Source organism: Rattus rattus, chromosome 3, assembly GCF_011064425.1.
Source record: "Rattus rattus isolate New Zealand chromosome 3, Rrattus_CSIRO_v1, whole genome shotgun sequence".
Lineage (NCBI taxonomy): Eukaryota > Metazoa > Chordata > Mammalia > Rodentia > Muridae > Rattus > Rattus rattus.
This window is the reverse complement of record NC_046156.1, coordinates 95,446,003-95,452,179: the sequence shown is the minus strand read 5'-3', so window position 1 is coordinate 95,452,179 and position 6,177 is coordinate 95,446,003. Positions and strand designations below refer to the sequence as shown.

General features: G+C 38.6%; 1 pseudogene; it reads right to left on the bottom strand.

Annotated features, from left to right (window-relative positions):
- Positions 1-5,294: 5,294 nt before the first annotated feature.
- Positions 5,295-5,915, bottom strand: LOC116895486 (annotated as a pseudogene).
- Positions 5,916-6,177: the final 262 nt, after the last annotated feature.

The window sequence follows — 6,177 nt, the reverse complement described above, 5'->3', positions numbered from 1 at the left end:
CTGTAGATCACTTTTTGGTAGAATGGCCATTTTACTATATTAATCCTGCCAATCCATGAGCATGGGAGATCTTTTCCATCTTCTGAGATCTTCTTCAATTTCTTTCTTCAGAGTCTTGAAGTTCTTATCATACAGATCTTTCACTTGCTTGGTTAAAGTTACACGAGGTACTTTTATATTATTTGGATCTATTATGAAGGGTGTCATTTCCCTAATTTCTTTCTCGGCCTGTTTCTCTTTTGTGTAGAGGAAGGCTACTGATTTATTTGAGTTAATTTTATACCCAGCCACTTTGCTGAAGTTGTTTATCAGCTTTAGTAGTTCTCTGGTGGAACTTTTGGGATCTTAAATATACTATCATATCATCTGCAAATAGTGATATTTTGACTTCTTCTTTTCCGATCTGTATCCCTTGACCTCCTTTTGTTGTCTGATTGCTCTGGCTAGAACTTCAAGAACTATATTGAATAAGTAGGGAGAGTGTGGGCAGCCTTGTCTAGTCCCTGATTTTAGTGGGATTGCTTCAAGTTTCTCTCCATTGAGTTTAATGTTAGCAACTGGTTTGCTGTATATGGCTTTTACTAAGTTTAGGTATGGGCCTTGAATTCCTATTCTTTCCAGGACTTTTATCATGAAGGGGTGTTGAATTTTGTCAAATGCTTTCTCAGCATCTAATGAAATGATCATGTGGTTTTGTTCTTTCAGTTTGTTTATATAATGGATCACGTTGATGGTTTTCCGTATATTAAACCATCCCTGCATGCCTGGGATGAAGCCTACTTGATCATGGTGGATGATTGTTTTGATGTGCTCTTGGATTCGGTTTGCCAGAATTTTATTGAGTATTTTTGCATCGATATTCATAAGGGAAATTGGTCTGAAGTTCTCTTTCTTTGTTGGGTCTTTGTGTGGTTTAGGTATAAGAGTAATTGTGGCTTCATAGAAGGAATTCGGTAGTGCTCCATCTGTTTCAATTTTGTGGAATAGTTTGGATAATATTGGTACGAGGTCTTCTATGAAGGTCTGATAGAATTCTGCACTAAACCCGTCTGGACCTGGGCTCTTTTTGGTTGGGAGACCTTTAATGACTTCTTCTATTTCCTTAGGAGTTATGGGGTTGTTTAACTGGTTTATCTGTTCCTGATTTAACTTCGGTACCTGGTATCTGTCTAGGAAATTGTCCATTTCCTGCAGATTTTCAAGTTTTGTTGAATATAGGCTTTTATAGTAAGATCTGATGATTTTGAATTTCCTCTGAATCTGTAGTTATGTCTCCTTTTCATTTTCTGATTTTGTTAATTTGGACACACTCTCTGTGTCCTCTCGTTAATCTGGCTAGGGTTTATCTATCTTGTTGATTTTCTCAAAGAACCAACTTTTTGGTTCTGTTGATTCTTTCTATGGTCCTTTTGTTTCTACTTGGATTTGATTTGGCTCTGAGTTTGATTATTTCCTGCCTTCTACTCCTCCTGGGTGTATTTGCTTCTTTTGTTCTAGAGCTTTTTAGGTGTGCTGTCAAGCTACTGACATATGCTCTTTCCTGTTTCTTTCTGCAGGCACTCAGCGCTATGAGTTTTCCTCTTAGCACAGCTTTCATTGTGTCCCATAAGTTTGGGTATGTTGTATCTTCATTTTCATTAAATTCTAAAAAGTCTTTAATTTCTTTCTTTATTTCTTCCTTGACCAGGTTATCATTGAGTAGAGCATTGTTCAATTTCCACGTATATGTGGGCAGTTCTTCCCTTATTGTTATTGAAGACCAGCTTTAGGCCGTGGTGGTCCGATAGCACGCATGGGATTATTTCTATCTTTCTGTACCTGTTGAGGCCCATTTTTTGACCAATTATATGGTCAATTTTGGAGAAAGTACCATGAGGAGCTGAGAAGAAGGTATATCCTTTTGCTTTAGGATAGAATGTTCTATAAATATCTATTAAGTCCATTTGGCTCATGACTTCTCTTAGTCTGTCTATGTCTCTGTTTAATTTCTGTTTCCATGATCTGTCCATTGATGAGAGTGGGGTGTTGAAATCTCCTACTATTATTGTGTGAGGTGTAATGTGTGTTTTGAGCTTTAGTAAGGTTTCTTTTACGTATGTAGGTGCCCTTGTATTTGGGGCATAGATATTTAGGATTGAGAGTTCATCTTGGTGGATTTTTCCTTTGATGAATATGAAGTGTCTTTCCTTATCTTTTTTGATGACTTTTAGTTGAAAATTGACTTTATTTGATATTAGAATGGCTACTCCAGCTTGCTTCTTCCGACCATTTGCTTGGAAAGTTGTTTCCCAGCCTTTCACTCTGAGGTAGTGCCTGTCTTTGTCTCTGAGGTGTGTTTCCTGTAGGCAGCAGAATGCAGGGTCCTCGTTGCGTATCCAGTTTGTTAATCTATGTCTTTTTATTGGGGAGTTGAGGCCATTGATGTTGAGAGAAATTAAGGAATAGTGATTATTGCTTCCTGTTGTATTCATATTTGGATGTGAGGTTATGTTTGTGTGCTTTTCTTCTCTTTGTTTTGTTGCCAAGGCGATTAGTTTCTTGCTTCTTCTAGGGTATAGCTTGCCTCCTTATGTTGGGCTTTACCATTTATTATCCTTTGTAGTGCTGGATTTGTAGAAAGATATTGTGTAAATTTGGTTTTGTCATGGAATATCTTGGTTTCTCCATCTATGTTGATTGAGAGTTTTGCAGGATACAGTAACCTGGTCTGGCATTTGTGTTCTCTTAGGGTCTGTATGACATCAGTCCAGGATCTTCTGGCCTTCATAGTTTCTGGCGAAAAGTCTGGTGTGATTCTGATAGGTCTGCCTTTTTATGTTACTTGACCTTTTTTCCTTACTGCTTTTAATATTCTTTCTTTATTTTGTGCGTTTGGTGTTTTGACTATTATGTGACGGAGGTGTTTCTTTTCTGGTCCAATCTATTTGGAGTTCTGTAGGCTTCTTGTATGCCTATGGGTATCTCTTTTTTAGGTTAGGAAGTTTTCTTCTATGATTTTGTTGAAGATATTTACTGGTCCTTTGAGCTGGGAGTCTTCACTCTCTTCTATACCTATTATCCTTAGGTTTGATCTTCTCATTGAGTCCTGGATTTCCTGTATGTTTTGGACCAGTAGCTTTTTTTCTGCTTTACATTATCTTTGACAGTTGAGTCAATGATTTCTATGGAATCTTCTGCTCCTGAGATTCTCTCTTCCATCTCTTGTATTCTGTTGGTGATGCTTGTATCTACAGCTCCTTGTCTCTTCTTTTGGTTTTCTATATCCAGGGTTGTTTCCATGTGTTCTTTCTTGATTGCTTCTATTTCCATTTTTAATTCCTTCAACTGTTTGATTGTGTTTTCCTGGAATTCTTTCAGGGATTTTTGTGACTCCTCTCTGTAGGCTTCTACTTGTTTGTTTATGTTTTCCTGTGTTTCTCTAAGGGAGTTCTTCATGTCTTTCTTGAAGTCCTCCAACATCATGATCAAATATGATTTTGAAACTAGATCTTGCTTTTCTGGTGTGTTTGGATATTCTGTGTTTGCTTTGGTGGGAGAATTGGGCTCCGATGATGCCATGTAGTCTTGGTTTCTGTTGCTTGGGTTCCTGCGCTTGCCTCTCGCCATCAGATTATCTCTAGTGTTACTTTGTTCTGCTATTTCTGACAGTGGCTAGACTGTCTTATAAGCCTGTGTTTCAGGAGTGCTGTAGACCTGTTTTCCTGTTTTCTTTCAGCCAGTTATGGGGACAGAGTGTTCTGCTTTCGGGGGCGTAGTTTTTCTTCTCTACAGGTCTTCAGCTGTTCCTGTGAGCCTGTGTCTTGAGTTCACCAGGCAAGTCGTTTGTAGCAGAAAAGTTTGTCTTACCTGTGGTCCCCAGGCTCAAGCTTGCTGGCGGGGTGTTGCCTATGAGCTCTCCACGGCCTCAGCAGCCAGGAAGATCTGCGCCGCCCCTTCCGGGAGGTTTCGTGCACCAGGGTTCCAGATAGGTTTTGTTTTCCTCTGGGATCAGTACTGTGTGCAGCGTGCAGTCTCTTCTGGTTTCCCAGGCGTGTCCGCCTCTCTGAAGGTTTAGCTCTCCCTCCCACGGGATTTGGGTGCAGAGAACTGTTTACGCGGTCGGTCCCTTCAGGTGCGGTGTCTCAGACGAAGTGGATCTGCTGCTCCTGGGCCCTCCTCTACGGGTACCCAGAGGCCGTATACAGTTTCCTCCTGGGCCAGGGATGTGGGCAGGGGTGGGCAGCGTTGGTGGTCTCCTCCGCTCTGCTGCCTCAGGAGTGCCCGCCCGACCAGGCGGCGAGAACTCCCCTCCAGGGGGCCTGGGAGCAGAGAGCTGCTGCTGATATTCATTTCCTTGATGACTAAGCACAGGAACATTTCTCTAAATCTTTTTTCTCAGGCAATTGTGGGTTTTTTTGTTTGTTTGTTTGTTTGTTTGTTTGTTTTTTGTTTGTTTTTTGTTTTTTTTTGTTTTTTGAGAACTCTCATCTCTCATTTTAGTTTTATATCCCATTTTTAAATTGGTTCTTTTCTTAATGTTCAGATGTTTTAGCTCTTCATATAGTTTTGATATTAGTCTCCTGTTGGATGTATATTTGGTAAGGATCTTTATTCATTCTATAGCCTATTATTTCATCCAAATTATATTATCCTTTGCTGTATAGAATCCTTTCAGTTTCATTTGGTCTCATTTATGAATTGTTGTTCTTAGTGCCTGTGCTAATATTGTCTCACTAAGTATGATTCTTCCTGCACCAATGAGATCAAAACTATTCTTACATTTTCTTCTTTCAAATTCAGGGTATCTGGCAATTGAAGTTGAGTTTATGCATGTGAAATATAGGACTATATTTGCATTCTGCTACATGCAACAAACCACTTTGACTGCCACTGTATGTTGAAGATGTAATCTTTCTTCCAGTATGTATTTCTTTCTTCTTTGTCAAAAATCAGATGTCTATAGGTATACAGATTTATGTCTGAGACTTCAATTTGATTCCATTGATATGTGCATCTGTTTTTATGCAAATGCCATGCTGATTTTATTATTATAGTTCTGTAGGACAGTTTGAGACTGGGGGTAGTGATACCTCTAGCAGTTCTTTTTTTATTTAGGATTGTTTTAGCTATCATGACTATTCTGTTTTCTTATGACACTGAAAGTTATCACTGCAATTTCTCCAATGAACTCTGTTGGAATTTTGATAATTTTGAATCTGAATATTGCTTTCGGTGAGGTTGACATTTTTATTGTATTAATCCTACTGATCCATGAGCAAGGGAGATTTGTTTATTTGCTAATATCTTGTTCAATATTTTTTTAAGATTGTAATGATCTGACTTTATTTTACACTAGGTAGGGGGCACAAAGCAATCCTCTTTAATAAAGTTGACCATTAGCTTCACTGAGAACATTTTAATAATGCACATTTAAAAAAGTATTTGTCTTACAAATTGTTCTGCAATCCAAATATACAACAGTGTGGAAAACAACATTTAGAAAACAAAAGCCAATGTGAAAAGACAGAGTAAAACAGCTAAGACAGTACAGGCTTGCTATGACTCAGACCTTACAGCTTTCTGACTGCATCATCTATGTCAGAGATCAGTTCCTTCAGCTGGCTCCATTGTTCCATGTTTAAAGAAATACCTTTTCTCCCTGGTTTCATTTCACCTTCTGAGTCCATCCAATATTCTCTAATGTCAATTAGAATTTTTGCAATCTGGAACACATTATCATCTGCTGCTGCTCCTCTGCTTGGAGGACGCCAGTGCTCTAGAACTCTCACCAGGCTTTTGTTTCTTCACAGGTTTCTCTGGAACAACTTGCTTTTTCCTCTTTAACTCTTTTTCAACTTCGCTGTCAGAATCACTGCCTGAAGAGCTGGAAGAAACAAGTTCCTTTGATTTAGGCATTGCTCCACTCCAGCCGTCCAAGAGCCTCTAGCTCGCTCGCTTGCTCTGGACTCCTTATTCAATATTTTTCTTCAATGTCTTAAAGGTTTTATCAAACAAGTCTTTCATTGGCTTGGTTAGAGTTACTCCAAGAAATTTTAATTTTTTGAGGCTATTGTGAGTGGTACTATTTCACTATTTTCTTTTTTCAAACTGTTTGTCATTTATATAGGAAGGTTGATGGTTTTTGTGAAGTATTTATTCACTTTAGATGTTCCCATATATATATATATATATATATAT